Consider the following 19,734-nt stretch of genomic DNA (forward strand, 5'->3'; position numbering starts at 1 on the left):
GCCAATAAAGTCGTGCCATACAACGAGGTAAACAAGGGTATTTATTCAACATACTTCCTTGTTCCAAAGAAAGATCTAACCATGCACCCGGTACTCGACCTGCGCCCTGAAACAAGTTTGTCAAACCACAAAAATTTTGCATGACAACATGCTGTTAAAATGGGGGGAATTACATGGCAACATTGAACATGAAAGATGCTTAATTTCATATTTCAATGTTCCCAGCGCACAGAAGATTCTTGCGATTCAAAGTAGCAGACCAGCACTACCAGTTCAAGGTGCTGCCCTTCGGGATAGCCTCGGCTCCAAGGGTGTTCACCAAGGTACTCGCGGTGGTGGCAGCGCACCTACGCAGGGATTCAATCCCAGTGTACCCTTACCCGGACGACTGGCTGATCACAGGAGAAACCTACCATCTTTGCAAGATAAACACGCAAAGAAATCTAGACCTTCTCTTCCACTTGGGTTTCTCAATAAACGAGAAAAAGTCAAGTCTGGTACGAAACAGATCGAAACAGTTCTTAGGAGCTGTATTAGATACAAAGACAGGCTTCGCCCTCCCATCCATGGAAAGAGTACGAAACATGCTTCGGCAAATACCCTAGTATTAAGCCGGTCTCCGGATAAGCGTACGCAAAGCAATGCATCTGCTAGGTATGATGGCATCGGGCATTTACCTGGTCCCCCACGCGCGCCTGCAACCAATGCAGGAATGGTTGGCGGAACAATGGTCTCAGGCAAGTGGTCCGTGGGACGATCTAGTAATTGTTTTGCCTACACTGGTTCAGAATTTAAGCTGGTGGTAAGGGAAAATCTACTCAAGGGGACACCCTTCCACGAACCCGAAACGCAAGCGGTCGTCACAACAGACGCGCCATTTTCCAGGTAGGGGGCTCACTACCTTCCGCACACGGCCTGTGGTCACAAGTGACTGCACAGAAACACATCAATCTACTGGAGTTATTGGCACTACAAGCCTTCGAAAACCACCTGACAAACCAGTCGGTACAAGTCCTAACAGACAGCACCACTGCAATGTTCTATGTCAACGGTCAGGGAGGTACACACACTTCAAATCTGTCCAAACTGGCTCAGAAAATATGGAAGTGGGCACTCAGACAAGGGATGTCCCTGTCCTCCCAACATGTTCCAGGTGTACTCAACACTCTAGCAGACTCTCTCAGCAGAGATCCTCTGCCAGAAGAACACGAGTGGCAACTACACACGGACGTGGTAGACCACATCTTCTCTGTATGGGGCTACCCCTCTCTAGACTTGTTCGCTACAAAAGAAAACAAGCAATGTCCAGACTTCGCGTCCAGGTTCCCTCAACCAGACTCCAAGGAGAACGCCCTATGGATGAGCTGGTCAGGGAGATTTGCTACGCTTTCACCCCCCCCTCCCCCCCAACACCATTAATCGGCAAAATAGTGAACAAGATACACAGGGATCAGATGAAACTCATCCTAGTTGCTCCTATGTGGGCGAGACAACCGTGGTATCCACATCTGTGAAAGCTGGCGATGTGCGATCCCATCAAGATCCCGTACCACGTCAACCTGTTGACTCAACACAGGGGGACAACGATTCACCCACACCCTCACTCTTTGAATTTGGCAGTATGGCTCCTGAAGTCATAGAGTTTGCACACCTCAATCTTCCCCAGCGGTGTCTAGATATCCTAAAGGAAGCACAGAAACCAAATACCACACACTGTTATTCGCTCAAGTGGAAGAGATTCTTCATTTGGTGCCAATCTAAACAGATCAACCCAATAGAATGTACACCATCACACATTCTAACATACATGCTCCACTTGTTGGATTCAGGGTTGGTCTTTACTTCTCTAAGCGTCCACCAAGCAGATTTATCAGCCTACACCGCCTCTCAAGGTAAAGTTTCAGGGTGGAAAGTGCCAGTTATTAAAGCATTAATGGAGGGAGTGAAAAGACTACACCCTCCAATTTCTAATCCCCCCGCCAGGCTGGGATCTCAATGTAGTGCTAGCAAAACTCATGGGCCCTCCGGTCGAGCCTGTGCATCAAGCTACTTTTAAACACATTACCTATAAAACTGCCTTCTTAGTGGCTAGAACTTCCATGAGACGAGTCAGCGAACTCCAAGTCTTGTCATTGCAGGATCCTTTCTTTATCATCCATAAAGACAAACTGGTTTTACGGACTGACCATAGGTTCTCCCCTAAATTAATTTCCAAGTTCCACATAAACCAATCAATCGAGCTTCCGGCCTGTTTCAGAAGCCAACTAGCTCAGCTGAGATCAAACTCCACACACTAGATGTGAGGAGGGCGGTTCTCTACTACATAGATAAAACCAAACTGCTTAGGAAGACTGATCAACTGTTCGTCTCCATGGCTGCAGCAGACAAGGAGAGCGGGTTTCCAAGAGAGCCATCTCCAAATGGATAGTCAAATGTATACGGTTATGCTATTAATTATCAAACAAGACACTGCCTTCTACATGTTAGGGAGAATTCTCTGGAAAGGCTAATTTCCCAAACCTAGTGAGTCCCCCAGCAGCTTTGCTGGATTTTTGGGGTTTATTTTTTCTCCTGCTAAGAGTGAGACTCTTTTTCTCCCACTCTTAGACATGATTTGAGGTGTTCCTTTGACTTTGTATGTGTTCTGTGTTCTATGGGCTATGGGGTACTTTACCCCATAGGGCTTCATGTGTTTTTTGGTAAATGGGTTACACAGCACCCTCTGTGCACTAACCCAGGGGTGTCGTAGCGACACCCAAACTTAGACTCCATACCCTGGGACTGACTACTGTCTCCCAGGGCATGTAAAGTCACCATTGGCTTTACTAGTCTCAAAGTGTGAACAGAACCAGTACAAACCATCATATTGTGGACGTACTGGTCGGGGCAATTCGATTGCCCCGGGGTCTGTTGTTCGAGGGGTCACTGTCCAGTTCCCCTCGACCGAGTTTTGGCTGGTGGCAGTGGATACTACTTTTTATATTCGACCGCGAATATTTCCCTATGGGATTTTCCCATTGTTCGAGGCTACCACTTTTTAAAATAGCCTCAAACATACTGCCGGTTTATTAAATTAATGTAAATTCACTGGTTGGTATTTTTTGCCGAAACTTTGTTCCAAAATGGCATTTGTGTTCGCTTCTGTGATTCCAACCCAAGTCGAGCCCTTTGTTCCACTTTTTGGCGGGCTTCTCCACAGAAGCCTCCAAAAGTGGTGCGACTCTGTCTGGGTACCACAGGGGGTGTGGGAGGGGGTTTAGGCACCCTGGACTGAGTTGCCTCGGCAACTCACGTCGCACTCTTGTGTGACACCACTTAGCATGTTTGAGTGACAGCTAGGCTGAATGAATGGGGGTTTTCTGCATAAAAGCAGAGCTTTGGGGACTGGAACTTCAGATGTCATCACAGGACCTAAAGAATCCGAGGGGGGAGAAGCCGAGCCGACCTGCAACGACGACACCACCGGTGGAGCCCTGCTCAGCTGTCTCACCACTTTTCCCGACGACAGAGGAGATCTCCAGCCCGGAGAGTTTTCTTCCTTTGACTGGTGGGGATAACCAGTTTGCCCGTCTTTTCGCCTTCCTGGACCATCTCGTGGCCGCCTTGCCCATACCAAGCACCCCGGCAACCGGAATACCACGGTTTACCACTACCGCGAAGAAAAGGGTGGTACCTTGTAACCGGGAAACTCCGCGGCTGGTTTCTTCCCTGGCAGTGCAACGACCTTCAGCTTTCCTCCACGTCGAGAACTCCTCTTCACCTGGACGAAACACCGACTTGCACCCGCTGCCAGGAACAACTGCCCCCGCTGGAGCGTTCTTCCCATTTTTAGGTACTGTGTCCTGCCTGGCTTCCCTTGCGACAGATCGTTCGGGGTGACAGTAAATCCTCGACTTTCTAACCTGGGTTAGCCGGGGGCCTGTTAACTAACTTTTCCTGACTTGATCTCAATCCTTTGTGAACGATTAACAAAGACTCTTTGGGCATAACCCCACTGTGTCATCCTGGACACATTTCGCTTGCTCTCTCTTAGAGTGGGCCTGGCATTTGAACTTTCTTGCTCCCCAGTAGACTTTGCCTAACCTGCCTCACTGTGGTTCTTTGAAAAGTATTAAGATTTGTGTGCTTTCATAACTCTGCCTTTTTCCCCTCCCTTTTTAAAGAACTTATTAGAGTGGCATCTTATGTTAAGCGCTCACCTCTGTCTGAAAATAAGCGGTGTTTCTCATTAAGACTTGTCTAATAAGTACTCAGGGTTGTATAGGTATAATAGTGACTGTGTGTTGAATTTACTTAACTCTTTTTGTGCTAGTGTAATTTTACAAGTGTGTTTTTAAATAAATAATTATATACTTTTACACCAAAGCTCTGGTCAGTGTTTGCTTGTGCTACTGTGTCTCTGTACCTATTGTGTATACTCTATATACTGCCTAACTCATCTTGAGAGAAGTCTGACTGCTCAGCCACAGCTACCAGGTAAATCTGTGTGGTACAGACTGCTACCAATTGGGTTTACTGCCAACCACCTGTAGTCCTAAAACTTTTGCAGTGGTCCCTAAGGAAACTGCACAGGTTTCTGCCTAACACTACACCAAGAGCCCACTCGGCACTGGGGCTACTTGAGCTTTTATTGCAAACGTCCCCTTAGACAGCATTTGAAAAGCAGCTACATGGAGCTCAGTTCACAACTTCACTCAGCACTACTGCATTGACACACATTCCAAGACAGATACACAGGTGGGACAAGCGGTTTTAAAACATCTATTTGCCACTACTCCTTCTCAAAACCCACCACCTTCTCATAACACTGTTTGCTAATCTATGCATAGCATGTGATCTAAGCAGATTACACAAGCATCAGAAGGAATACATTACTCACCGTAATCGTATTTCTGGTGCTTGTATCTGCTTAGATTCACATACGCCCACCTTTCCCAGCTGCATAGATGTAATGAGCTTCTACATATGCTTGGATACAACTGTACTCACATGACACTCATGCTACCTCATGTCAGACGAAAAATAATCTGAGGGACCTCGATGCGTGAGGGATCATGGGTACAGCGGATGTCACACTAGGGATAGTATTACTGGCACACCCTGTCGACGTCCCTTTTTTTCGAATTTCAAAAACAACACCTGTAATACTCCGCAGCTTCCACTAGATGTTGGCCTATGCATAGCATGTGAATCTAAGCAGATACAAGCACCAGAAATACGATTACGGTAAGTATTGAATTCCTTTCCTCCTAAATTTATATTACCCCTGTGGTTTGTGAACTGAGTTCTTCCACTTGGATTGTAGTATATTCCGAAGCAAACAGTTCCTGGTGCATCATTCTCCAGGAGTCTAGACCCACATTACTTTCGCTTTGACCCCTGCGAGCTGCCTCAAGCTAAGCCGAAGTTTCTGCATGCACCCATTTCTTAAGGTCACCCCACCACTCTCGCACTTCCGGGCCTTGGCGTGATTTCAAGTGCATTGCTGTTCTGCGTTTTGTTAGTATATATACCAGATGCTTCAATTTATTAACATGTTTTGCGCGCTGCAGACGTGGGAATATCCCAAGAAAGCATGCTGTAGGGGAGACTCTATATCTAGTGTTAAATCTGCTCTTGCTAGCTTCCGTGCTATGTCCCCCAATTATTGTTGGATCACGCTGTATGCCCAGAACATGTGCACCATGTCCGCATCTACGAACACACGTCTCTGGCATCTTTGTTCTGGAGCGTTGTGAAACTTTGCAATTCTACAGAGGGTTAGATATGCTCTGTGAGTCATGTATAATTGTATTAACTGGAATGTAGCATTTCTGGTTACAGTTTTGTAGTATATTAGTGCCCTATCTCACTCGGAGTTCGACATTGTCTTGTGCAATTCCCTTTCCCAGCGTTGGCGGGTCGTTACCAACCCATCCCTTCCTTGCCTCATAATTAGCTCATATATTCTCGATACTGCATGTCCTCCCTCTGCAATGTCGTAAAGCGTTTCTATTGTATCCTCTTGCTTTTAGTTCCCCTTTTGGATCTAAGAGTACTTAACAAAAACATCAAAAAACAAACATTCAAAATGGCAACGCTCCAAGTGGCCCTAGACCTCAAGGACGCATACTTCCATGTGCCATATATACCCAAGGCATCGGAAATACCTCAGGTTCTTAGAGCGCCAAAGCCATTATCAATTTCGGGTTCTACCATTTGGCCTAAAATCGGCACCCAGGACATTCATGAAGTGCCTGGCGCCAGAAGCAGCCTTCCTCCGGAAGCAAGGCCACCATGTTTACCTGCACTTGGGCGATTGGTTAATTCGAGCAAAGATGTACCAACAAGCCTGATCATCTCTCAACAAAACAGAGATGCTGCTCCAACAATTGGGCTTTACCATCAACTATACAAAATCCTGTACAGTTCCCTCAAAAAGCTTGGTTTTCCCCGGGGCACAATTCCTTACAAGCCACATTCTGGTCATACCTTCTGCGGAAAGAGCCAAAAGATTGCTAACTCTAGCAGGCTCATTTACACCGAACAAGCTGGTTACAGTCCGCTCATTCATGGCTCTTCTGGGAACCATGACCTCTTGCAGTCCGCTGATTCCCCACGGTCGACTGCACATGCAGCCAGTGCAAGAATTCCTTATGAACAGATGGTCCCAAATCCAGGGTTCCTAGTCAGACAAGGTAAATATCTCCCAGACTGTCGCACTCTGAAATGGTGGACACACCCCTTCAACATCACGAAAGGAATTCCACTGGTAGAGCCAAATGTCCAACTCCCCATTGTGACTGATGCCTCCCAAGTGGGAAGGGGTGCTCATTTAGACCAGCACCAGGTCAAAGGCCTCTGGACCCCCGAAGAAACCGTACTACGCATTTCCTCCCTTTCCTCTCATAAGGAAAAACATACAGATGATACGTAAGGCTCCTTGCAGGATAATCTTGGTAGCCCTGTACTGACCCAGGCAGACCTGGTTCTTCGACCTGCTTCAGTTGGCAATGGACGATCCGAACCATCTACAGTCCCAGGCCAATCTGCTATCCTAGAACAATGGGATGATCTTTCATCACGACCCAGGCTCTCTCAAGTTGACGGCATGGCTCCAGTCCACTCTGAATTCGGTAATCTGAATATCCCTCAAGACTAGCGTCGCATCCTAGCATCAGCGAGAGCCCCATCCACCGACATCTCCTATAGCCGAAAGTGTAAAAGATTCTGCTCATAGAGTGCACAGCAACCTGATCTGCAGCCGCTAGCTATAACACCTCATCATCTCTTTCCTTATCTGCCGAAATTAGCTACAGAAGGTCTGGTGGTCTCTTCCATCAAAGTGCACTTATCTGCAATATCCAGATTTACACGGAAAAGAACATGTTCTCCGCTCTACAGTGACAGGCTAATTAAACATTTCTTGAAAGTCTTTTTTTGGTACCTTCCCATTGAAGAAAAGGATTCCACCTGTATGGAACCTGAACCTGGTCTTAGCAGGAGTTATGAAGCCTCCATTCAAACCTATGTCAACAACCCACATCAAGTTTCTAACTTGGAAGGTGGCTTTTTTAGGGGCCATTACGTCTTCTAGACGGGTTTCAGAGCTCCAAGCCTTGGCTATTGATCCTCCCTATCTTTGGTTCATGAGAGACAAAGTCGATCTCTCCACAAACCTTTATTTCATTCCTAAAGTACCATCTAAGTTTCATAAAAATGCTACCATCACTCTACCCACATTTTTTCCAAATGCCACTTCTCCAGCAGAGAAGACACTCCACTCGCTGGATATCAAAAGGGCACTGCAATATAACTTGGCTCGCACAAAATTGTTTAGATCATCTAAACAACTCTTCATAGCCTTTGGTCCATCCAACAAAGGAAGATCCATATAGAAACATGTCTTCTGATCTGATACTTGTTAATCTGCTTAGAATCACATGCTGTGCATATAGTCGAACATCCAGTGGCAACCGCAGAGTATTGCATCTTGCCTTTCGAGAATCGAAAGGGGACGTCGACACGGGCATTCCTGTAACGCTAACCCTAACGTGACGTGTAGTGTACAGATGGTAATAAAATTCCAGAATGCCCAGTGTCTACCGGCCTACGATTTTCTGAGGTTGCTCGGCCTCATGGTGTTCTGCATTTTACTGGTGCCAGAGGCTCGACTGAGGATGAGATCTCTTCAATGGGCCCTCAGATCTCAGTGGTCCCAATTCTCGGGGAGTATGTTGGATCTTCTGCAAGTCCCGAGCTTAGTGGCTCAGGATCTACTATGGTGGGTTTGCAACTATAATATTCTCAAAGGAGAATCTTTTTGGCAACCATGTCTAAAGATAACAGTAATGACGGACGCCTCACTCACGGGGTGGGGAGCCCACACCAACGATCTGACAATCAGTGGCCGTTGGTCTCCTACACATCAACCTGTTGGAGCTGAGAGCAATCAGACGTGCGCTGAAAGCCTTCCTGCCCTCTGTACGGGGAAATAATGTCCTGATAATGATGGACAACACAGTGGCCATGTACTAGAGAGGAGGCGTAGGATCACTTCCACTGTGCAGAGAGGCAATGCAGCTCTGGTTCTGGGTAATACAAGAAGGAATTTCTCTGTCGGCAGTTCACCTAGCCGGGGAGCACAACACAGAGGCAAACTCTCTGAGCAGGCAGAGCACAGTATCCCATGAGTGGGTACTAGCTCAGGAAGTCCTTCAAGGGATCTTCACCCTTTGGGGAACCCCTCAGGTAGATCTGTTCGTGACCAGGGTTAACCGGAAGTGCGAACAGTACTGCTCAAGGCAATTTCACCCAAGAGGAGCTCTAGGAGACGCGTTTGTGGTGGACTGGGAATAACCACTTCTGTACTCATTTCCTCCGGTCCCCGTGATTCTTCACATAAGCAGGAGGTTGAGAAAGTTTGGGAAGACCATGATCCTAATTGCCCCGGATTGGGCCAGAAGGACGTGGTACCCGGACCTTCTGGACATGTCCATCTGCCCTCCAATACGTCTTCCACAAAGAGAGGATCTTCTCTCACAAGAGGAAGGTTGGGTACTCCATCCAGAGGTCAAGACACTCAACCTTCGCGCATGGCTTCTGAGAGGTTGAGATATAAGGATTGGGATCTTCCGGATGAGGTAATGGACATTTTACTTTCGGCCAGAAGGCCAGCAACTAAATCTCTGTACCGGTGTCGTTGGAAAAAAAATCAGTAACTGGTGCAGGGAGAAGAATGTAGACCCTTTGCAATGTGGCACCCCTATGGTGCTTTCTTTTCTGCTACATTTAGCCAATCTGGGTCTTCAGATTGGAACAATTAAAGGATATTTGGCTGCGTTGTGCATTTTCAAGCGCTCCTCGGAAGAGGTTTACTACTTCAAAATTCCATTGATCATCCAATTCCTGAAAGGGCTCACTAATGTGTACCCTCCAGTTCCTTTTCATGTCCCGACTTGGGATTTAAATCTTGTACTTAAGTTTCTAACTTGTATACCTTTTGAGCCTCTGCATTCCTGTCCCTTGAGGCTTTTAACATTAAAAACTGTCCTTCTTGTGGCCTTAACCTCAGCCCGCAGGATTAGTGAGTTGCAGGCTCTCTCATACAAACCTCCGTACACTATTTTTTACAAGGTGGTACTTAAGGTTAAACCTTCTTTCTTACCAAAAGTAGTTTCTGACTTTCACGTGTCACAAAAAATCATACTACCAATGTTCTACCTTCCTCCTTATTTGGGCAAAGAAGAGGAGAGGTTTCATAGACTGGACCCAAAAAGGGCTCTGTTTTTATATATATCAAGAATGTCAAAATTGCATCAGGATGACCAACTTTTTGTGGGTTGTACTGGCCATTAATTGGGATTAGCGGTGACAAAACGGACCATATCCCGCTGGATCATTTTGGCTATAGTGGAGTGCTACAGATTGGCCGGAAAGGATCCGCCGGATGGGCTTCAAGCCTATTCCATGAGGTGTATGGCTACTTCGGCGGCTCTGAAGAGGGAAATCCCTGTAGAGGATATTTGTTCTGCCGCAACATGGGCATCAATGCATACCTTCATTAAGCATTACTGCTTAGATGCCTCTTCTTCCCATGAAGGATTATTTGCTAAGGCGGTACTACATTCTGTCCATGATAAAAAAATTATTAGTACTCCTACCTCCAAAATTACCACTCCTATGGGAGTCTATCATAAGATGAGGAATATGTGGGAGGACAAAATCCATTCGAAGAACAAGTTACTTACCAACTGTAATGTTCTTTCGACTGGATGTTCCTCCCACGTTTTCCTTATAGCCCCTTCCATCCTACCCCGCAGTACAGTTTGCGTTATTTACATTTCTCTCTCACAAAGAGTTTTCAGTCATGAGGCACGCCTCGGTGTTCTCGAATATTTCCTCGAAAAAACAGAACTGAAACCAACAGGCGCGGCCCGAGCTACTTATACTGATGGTGACGTTGAAGCGGTACGGAGCCCACAACCTTGTGCGCAGCACCCTCTACCGAGAATGATTTTTTCCGAAGCAGTGAAGCTGGTGAGATACGAAAATCATAAAATGAGGAAAACGTGGGAGGACCATCCAGTCGAAAGAACGTTACAGTTGGTAAGTAGCTTGTTCTTTCTGTGAAGCTCATGACCGTCCTTGAATCGATAAAAACCAGAAGTGCAAGTCACCTGGTTCCATCTCGCCATCTGGGATGCACAAGTGCCCTTTGTCCTGTAACACATAACTGAACTCTCCTCCTGGTCCTCCTTCCTAGGCTGGCTCCTCTGTAGTGCGACTTTAAGGAAGTCAAAATAATCGTCCTGTGTTGCGATCTTCTCAAGCAGACCTCAGCCTAAGGACTGAGTATCCTGCATTGCCTACTACTTGACGACCAAAACCTTCATTACCTTTCTGCTCCTCTGGCTTAGACCCTCGACCCTGAAGGCGCTCAATCTTCAACAATCGTTCTTCGCAACGGTCTTGGGTTCCTGCCTAGTCTTGTCATCAGTGAAGCCCTCAGTGGTCCCCATACAGCATGCTCAGTGACTGCCTGTGGAAACAACAAAACCGCCTGGTTCAAAACTATTTCCCCTCTTCATCACCAACGGTGTTCTGCAGTCTAAACTGTGATGGAACTCCAGAATCTGCTTCTTTGGCCATTTTTACACACTGCAACTTTTCTCCTCAAAAGCCTGCCCATATCTACACACACCTTTTTGCCTTTGGTTTCCGTGAGACATTTTTCTGACCTAGTTAGGAAACGTATTTTACTCACCTAGAAGTGCCTTTTCCCTCTGACGTAAGGTTTTGTTGAAACTACTTATCTGTTACTGTTGCATTTAGTTTATGAAGTTTACTTACCTGTAGGAGTTCTGTTTTATACATAAAGAATGTATATACATAAAGAATGTATTTTTTTTAATAAAAATATAATGTGTGGACATTTATCTCATTTGTTATTTGTGAAAGTGTGTTAAACCCCTCTCACTTCCTAAGAGTTAAGCACTTAGAGAACCTATTGGAACTTGAAGGAATTCCTCGTACCCATGTAAGGAAAATACACCTAAAGACCCTAAATACAGGGCATAAGGAAAACATCCCTAACAAGAAAACATTCAGGCACTGGGCAAATCGAAGGACCTGGGGTCTCAGTGTTTGAGACCCACCCATCTTAAGCAAACCATGGTCCCAGCACTTTCAGCGAGTTCCCCAACCAAATGATTGGTAGACTTGCCTGAAGCCTACTGCAGAACACTCCTAACAATGACCAATCTTTCTGGAGCCGGTAATGTACATGATTAAGGTGGGTTGCCAGATGTTCTGTTCAGTGCTACACTACTAATACTTATCCCATGAAGTCTAATGGAAAAAAGAAAACACAGTAGACATTCAGAACATGTAGGGCACTGGAGTTGGGGATCCCTGACCTGTTCCAGAGACTTGCAAGGACTTCAGTGGCCTCAAACTCAATGCATCCAAAGATCAAGGATGCGCTCACCCAACCCTTCTTGTGGGATACCTGGTGGCTTTAAAAGTCTAACTAAATAGGGTCCTTAAAGAAATCAATCTCATATCTGCAGGCCATACATTAAAACAACGGATTAACAACCAGGTCGATAGGGTACATTAAAATCATAACAGTGACCCTCTGTAACATAACCTCCAGGCTATGGTACATTTATTCAAGGACAATGCAAAAGATCTGGAGAACTGGCCCCTAGTGAAAATATCAGCATCAAATACTTGAAAGAAAGGTCAGAGATGGGGGAAGCTTCCACTTGCATGCAGGATATGTTTGGACTGGTTATTGGATGAGAACTGATGAAGGCGGCACGGTTCAGGTAGGCAAGCTGAGCAGAGATCCTAAGTGACCTCCGGAAGACCTCATTTTCAAACAACATAACATCACAAAGTTCGTGATAGCAAGACAAAATGCCTTGTTAACTTTCTTGACCGATCTGTCCAGTTATTCTATGATAATGCTGCAGTGACTGTCGTCCAGAGAGGACATTCCCAAGCCCATAGCAGTTTTGCTCATCTAGCGGGTAGCAAGATACTGATGGACCTTTTCATTTGGCTTTTTGGCTTACAGTTTCGGCATAAGAACAAGGAAGTGGCATTCTCAGTGTGAGAGAAGAGGAGAGGACATTTGGGAATAAATGAGAGCTTGAAATGCTTGGTGCTCACATTGGAGAGCACATCTCAGTAGCCAGTGACCCAGTTAACTCTGGGGACTCCTTTAACCTGGCAACAACCGCTTCAGAATGGAAAATGCGTAGGACTTTCAGAGCTCCTTACCCAGATATGCCCACTCGCCATGATTGGTTACTAAAAGGTGCTACCTTCTCCACCATGTGTCTGTACATGTGAAATGTGGTTAAGCCAAAATGCTGCAACCAGGGGGATCAATTTCCCTGCTCACTGTGGGTGAGGAACTCTTGTGCTCATATGGGGAGGGCAATAATAATAAGACCACTTGTTACTTTGATTCCATCCGACACTGAGAATGTGGCCATTGTTCTGGTTAAGGCTAGGTTTTGTTTCATACAAGTGGTTGATGGAACAAGGTTTTTTAAAGCACCTTTGAGCATCGGAAGCGGCCACAGACTTGAGACATTGAGCTATTGGTGCGGCTTAGCGTTAGTTGGGAAAACGTGTAAGGTCCTTTCTACACGAGCAGTAGTAATAGCATCTGTGTTGTGTGCAGAAGAGCAGTGGTTCCTGCCTACGGTCTTGCCACCTGGACCCGCCGGACTCTGTCGAGCTTGAGCCTGCTTGGTTCATAACATTGCCATGCCGCTCTGGTGCATGGAGAGAGGTGCAGCATTCTTGAAGGAGACCTGTTGGCTAATCAAGCTTTTGGAGTGACCCTGGAGGAGGCAAAGGGGTTGTACTCGAAGCCCCTGGTGTAGTGGAAGCGTTGAGTGGCATCTGCTTCCCTTTGCTCGCTCCCGTGTTCTTCAGTATTTTGAGGGCTGCTCTCACAATCCAGTCGTGCCAAACCTGTCCCGTCAAGAGCTTTTTGTTTGACCTAATCCACCTGCTATCCTTGTCTTTCATGCTTTGGGCCTGGTAGGAAAAACTATTTTGCCAATGGTTAGGCACGTGGGGCCAGGCTTTATGATTGAATCGACTCGATCGGGGACTGCAGGGAATTCATTACCGTTTGACCCGATGAGGTCTTGGAGGTCACAGAGTGATTGGCATTGATTATGAAAGGAAACAGGAAAAGTAAACCAAAACGTTAGCATCTAAGGAGCTCTGACCATCACTCTTGAGCCAGAGATTTAAACCAGTACAGATTATTTTAGGCTTTAAGGAGCATAAAAACTTGCAAGGAAAAATTAGAATTTTTTTTCCACAGAGACCACCCAAATTATACAGTCAGATTTGGACTCTCGAGCAAACACCCCAGGTCATTAGGATGATGCCAGATGAGTGTGTCAATGAACAAGGGTTTGAAATCTCGGGGGGTGTACTCGCGCAGGTGGAGTTGGAGGCTAGTATCCCCATTAACGAAGTCTGCGCCAGCCTGGAAAATGAAATCAGAGCACCCGAAAGCGCATACGAGTGCTTAACCATTTCGCCAGCAATTTTTAAAACCCAGAATCTTCACTGTCAATTCTGACTAATGAGCTCTCTGCTTCACCATTTCAGGGGGATGAGTCCAGCCTCTACGACAATCTAGAGGCGGGCATGAGCTTGATCGAAGCATTGAATATTGTATTACGATCCTTTATCAGACTTTGACACCATCGATCTCGAAGTTAAAACTAATACAAACACACTGAAACTTATTGAGAAAGAATAAACGGATGGTACCAGTGTCACCCATCGAGAGAGGGGACCGGATCACAGGATCAGCGTCTCACCAGGGTGGGCGGACAGACGCTAGTATAAATACAATGAATATGGAAGAAGGTGATCTCCTGAGAAAAGGGTCCTCGGTTTTAGGGGAGACTTCCTCAATTAAGCCGGCCACCAACATGGCTTCCATAGAGACAGCTTTTAAGAAATCCAAGAACGTGAAAAGTTCTTGGATTCCTTCGAAGAAAGGGGCTCGCGTAAATTTCTGAGGAACATGCAGCTCCTTTCTCATCAATATGGTATAAAAGTGCAAGAGGACAATACTGTTAATGGAATAAGAGAACCTAGCTCTAACCCACGTGTGTCATTTCACAAAGGAAGTTCAGAGGCTGAAGCAGTCGATCACCCAACAGGGGGGCAGATCATAGCCTCCAACCATGAGGAAAAAGCACGTGGCCAGCAGAATAAAACTTTAAAGCCCTGTAAGATCTAAGCCAAGATGCTGCAGTCCAAGCCACGGACAGAGATGGAGCAGATGAGGGGAGGTGTGCGCCTACCGCCATAGCAGCACATGACCCTGGCTGTCTCCCATGCTGTGAAACGTAAGCATGTGGGGTCGAAGCCCAAATCTCAGGCTCATATTTATGTAGAGAAAACTGTAGCTCAAGAGAAATTGGTCTACTATGCATCAGAAGATTGGGGCGCTGGTCAACAAAAGGCAAGAGTAGACACTTGGGAGGCTTGGTCCGCACCCTATTATCTTCGAATCGGTTTTCGAGGAAGAGAGAATTGTGCCCATCAATCAGCAAAGAATATTAGTTTTGTTGGCCTCGAATCCTGCCTTAAAGGCTATCTCATCTGTGGACCTACAATTCGTCCACTTGTTCGATGGACACCATCTGGGGAAATGTGGGTACATTTTCATTCGAGGCTGATTGAACTATTAGTCCGTGACTGCCAGGAAGATCTCCCTGTGAGCGGTTTTGAGACTTATTACCGCAAAGGTAGAGGGGAAGGGGGTCAAGGAAGAGTGTGGGAGAACTTATCTCTCCAGTTCTTTTTTTCGAAGATCATCAACGGAGGCAGGTCGATCATGCCAATGCCTCTTCGAGTTGGGAATGGCTCTCAAGCTCTCCCACATTTTCCACAAGAATGCACCCAGGTTTCTAAGTCATCTGACTACATAATTGACTCCTGGAACTCCAGAGGCCATAATTCATTCTTGAAGGCGGATTTCAACGATATGTTCACAGGGGCTGAATTTATTTTCCTACAAGAAACTTAGCTAAGAGAATCCCCAACCATCAATGGGTATATTTCTCTCAGCACCCATGCAAAGAAGGGTGACACAGGGCGTCCAAGTGGTGGGCTATTGTTGGTGGCCAAAAACAGGACCCAGAGTGCCCTATCTTCTCTCAAAGTAAAGGGGCCTGCAGATGACAAAGATATTAGACATCAATGGCACTAAGGTCCAGACACTTCTCATAAACATCTATTATAATCCCCTCCCTGAGGTACTTGAGAGCTTTATAAATGACATTGAAAATGCCCTCTGATTGGGAACAAGATGGGGGTGAGGGGAACATGTTTTGGGGGAGGACTTTAACTGCAAGTGTTTGGTTAGGGCCTATATTGGGAGAGAAGTGGTCACTTTTTTTTCCAAGATGGGGATTTATCCAATCCTACTTATTAGGAAATGGCACTTTAAAAGACACTGCCACCTGGTCAAACACCATCTCCTCAATAATAGACTAAACATTCATTTAATAAGGGTGTGAGATTTTGAGATGTTGCAATTCAAGCTGAGTGACTACTCCATTCTACTCCTGACGATTCAGCCCGTCTTTCCCCTACCCAAGACGGACTCAATGGGTAAGAGAAATCTGATACTTCTGGGCGAGAGGGGCTGAATAACTCAGCAAAGTAAGAATGTGGGGGAAACAAATAGTTGGCTGGCGACATGGTGGTCGGAGTTGGTACCGGAGAAAAGATGGGGTGGGGTGAGGGGGTAACCTCTCCCTCCTCCTTCCATTAACTTTTACAGAAGTTGGAGTGGAGCGGGGATAAGGACAGTGGCAGGCCCCTTCGACCGTTTATTAAGAGTAAATGTTAGATATATAAGAAGGAGGTAATTGAAAGGAAGCAGGCATTAAGAAAAGACAAGAGGTCCGTAAAGAAGTCTTTATTGATGCCTGAGAAAGTTAAGCATTCAGTAATAAAATCACTGAAGCAAAAATACAGGTTATGGAATAGACATCGCAAAATACGGAAATATGTTCTTAAGAACCAGGTGATGCTGTCTAAGTTCGTCAAGAAAGACTTGCTTGCCATATGGTGGACCTTAAATAATCAAAATGGAAACCAAGCCCCATTGCAGAGTTCAGGGGTGGCAGAGGCAGAGTAGGTAAACTTCTTTCAGGATAAATTCAATGGCGGCTATAAGTTACTTGATCAAACTGGGGTTTGATAAAACTGCAGTGGATCAGTAACCTAAATAACTCACAGGCAAGTGGTCCTGACGGGGTAACTAACAAGGTTTTGAAAAATAATGTAGCATTATGGACGGATATTCTAAGCAATTTATTTCAGCAAATAGCTAGAACAGGGAAGTGCCCCACCTTGTGGTGTAAGTCCATCCTGATCCCCATTTTCAAAAAGGGAGATGGGGGCTCCCCTAGCAGTTATCGCCCTATATCCTTAATTGACACCACATCCAAGGTGTTTACAATGTATTTTTAATTTTCTTTTTAATAACACGCCTATTACCATTCCTGAGTATGGTTTCTACGTGTGAATCCGGGATTCAAACCTCCGTTGCTCTGCGTGGTCTTGCTTCCAAGACCAGCGCATTGCCCCTGTGCTATCCTCCGTTCACAATATTGAGAGAGTTGATAACCTTTGCTGAATCTACACATGGTTTTCACCCCTTGCAGACAGATTTCCGGAGGGGAGTCGTTAAGTTCCAGAGCGGCCTGGCTCTTCTGGCATGCCTTTCTGAGATCAGTGGCACTGCTCCCAAAAACATGTATGTATTGGCCATTGACCTCTCAGCAGCCTCTGATCATGTGAACCTATCTCGACTATGGCAGAAGTTGGCTAGCTGGGGCATAGACCCAGATCTCCTGTCTGTGATCCGTATGTTATATTCTAATAACTTTACCAAAGTGAGACTTAACACCATGAGAGATTTGTCCAGACTTTTCCAGGTTAAGGGAGGTCCTCCAGGACTGCGTGTTCGCACCCACCCTTTTTAACCTTTACTTGGTAGACCTTTGGGAGGAGATGAAATGGGGGTGGTTTTGCCCTTAGATGGTTGGACTTGCAAGTGGGATGCATTGCATATGCTGATGTTATCCTGGTGGATTACACTTCGGCAGGGTTACAGCAATGTTTGACCGGGTTAACAAACTGACTGAGCACCATCTTACAGTAAATCCGGCAAAATCATATGTCATATTGTGCTCTAGGAGAAAAACATTTAAGAGCTATACTTGGGGAAATTAATCACACCCTCATTCAGAAAGTTGAATGTATCTGATATTTGAGCTTTGCAGTCTCCCAAAAAGGCAAACCGAATCGAAGAAGACAGGATGAGAGAGAAAGTAGTGGCATGCACGTCAATAGCTAAGGCAGTGAAACTTAGGCTGTGCGAATTTTCATTGTATCCCGTGATCGAATTCTATAGGGCTAAGATTACACCAGTCTTTCTTTATAGGTGCAAACATACACACAGCAGGCATAGTTTTATGACACTCTGGAAGGGAGTATTGTGAAGAGAGCATTGGGCCTCCCAATTACTGTACCTATCAGCCTTATTAGGCTGGAGCTGGGACTCGTGTCCTGGTGGGTGCAGTTGGTGAAGCGGAAACTGATGCTTTTTTCAAGATGACAAAAGCAGAGAAGCCTGACATCGACTACTATCTTTATACCATTAAGGGAAAATGTGTTTACCCCTTATTGACCAAGTTTAAAAAAAGGTGTGCGCTCTTTATGGACTAATTGGGCTTGCAGGAGCCCGTATCGGACGCAATTCTAAAAACGAATGTTTAAACGTTGGGATAACTCAGAAGACCTGCAAGATCTAGGGCGACTAAAAAGATAGAACTACTATATCTACCTATGGGGGAACCCAGACTGTATCTTAAAAAATTCCCATTGGCTAAACTGAGTCATCTGTGTCTCAGGTTTAGACGTAACTGCTTGCCAACTATAGCAGTCATCGGTCCCAAATTGGGGATCCAGCAGAGTTGCGTCCCTGCAAATTCTGTGGAAATGGAGATGTTGAGGCATCTGGTTATTTTGCCCAGGGTGGATGGACAGTAGGATTGCTTCCTTGGAACCGTTCATCAATTCGTTGAGGGCCTTCTTTTCTGTCGATTTCTGCCATCGCCTTATGACTGCCCAACTGTCATTGACATTGGCACTTGTAAAATTGGTGGCGATTATTATTTTTGATGTCCTCGAGGAAGTGATGATGGAGGCTCAGACGGAACTTGAGACGTGCAATACACTACAGATCACCGCTTTTATATGCAAGCTCTGCGTACGGTAGTATTGATTGACAAGTGCTGTTACCCTGGCAGAATCTACTTTTATTTCTGCACATAGACCATATTAATAGTTTAGTATCTGCACGTTTCCTCTCTTTTGTCTCTTTTCTTTCTTTGACTTTGAGAGCAAGAGTGGGATTCTGACATTAAACTCTGTATTAATTTGAGGGGGCCTGCCGACTATTGTATTAATGTTAGAACGATCAGAGTTGTGTATTGTGTATTGCAATTTGCTTCTTTTTAATCTTATTTTTGATTTTTACGCTGTTGGATATTTTGATTTTGTTGAACTGTAATGTAAAAGTATTTTGTGTACTAAAAAATGTTTAAATAAAAAAAGTCAAAAGCACCTATGATTATGAGCACCTGGGTGAGGGCATGCATGATGGGAGAATGATGGGTTTACAGTCTGGGGAAGTGTATTCCCCTCCAGTGATATTGCAGCTATGTATGTAGATATTTTCCGAAGGGAGGTGAGTGTGAAGTGTTTAAATGAGGAGAGAGTATTCACAGAAGTCTGGATTAGTCCTGGTGCCATTTGAAAACAGGGTAGGAAGGCTATTGGAGTGGAGGTATGGTACAAATTGCCCAGCCGATGGAAATTTGAAATGGTTTTGAAATGGATCATTAACTCTTAACTTGGGCGAGCCATTTTCTGACTAACCTCGTGTCGTGGGACATTCTATGTCCCTGAGCTATTATGGTGCATAGGTAAGTCACCCCTTTGGATTTAAAGTTCATATTTGACATGAAGTTAGTACATGTCCCTGTACACTTAAATGCCGAAGGAATAAACCGCAGACAACTCCGATATGGGTTTAGTCTGCAGAAATGGATAGGTTATTGCACGTGTACTCCTATGTCCTATACCATTTCCGCCGATACTATACAGGCGAACCCCCCCCGA

General features: G+C 45.5%; 1 protein-coding gene across 3 annotated transcripts in view; it reads left to right on the forward strand.

Moving 5' to 3' along the window:
* The window catches only part of PHF20 (PHD finger protein 20), a 2,392,123-nt gene that overhangs the window by 433,841 nt on the left and 1,938,548 nt on the right, over positions 1-19,734 (forward strand). The window lies entirely within an intron of this gene.

The sequence above is a fragment of the Ambystoma mexicanum genome, chromosome 3p (assembly GCF_040938575.1).
Source record: "Ambystoma mexicanum isolate Mex_15411 chromosome 3p, UKY_AmexF1_1, whole genome shotgun sequence".
NCBI classification, from domain to species: domain Eukaryota; kingdom Metazoa; phylum Chordata; class Amphibia; order Caudata; family Ambystomatidae; genus Ambystoma; species Ambystoma mexicanum.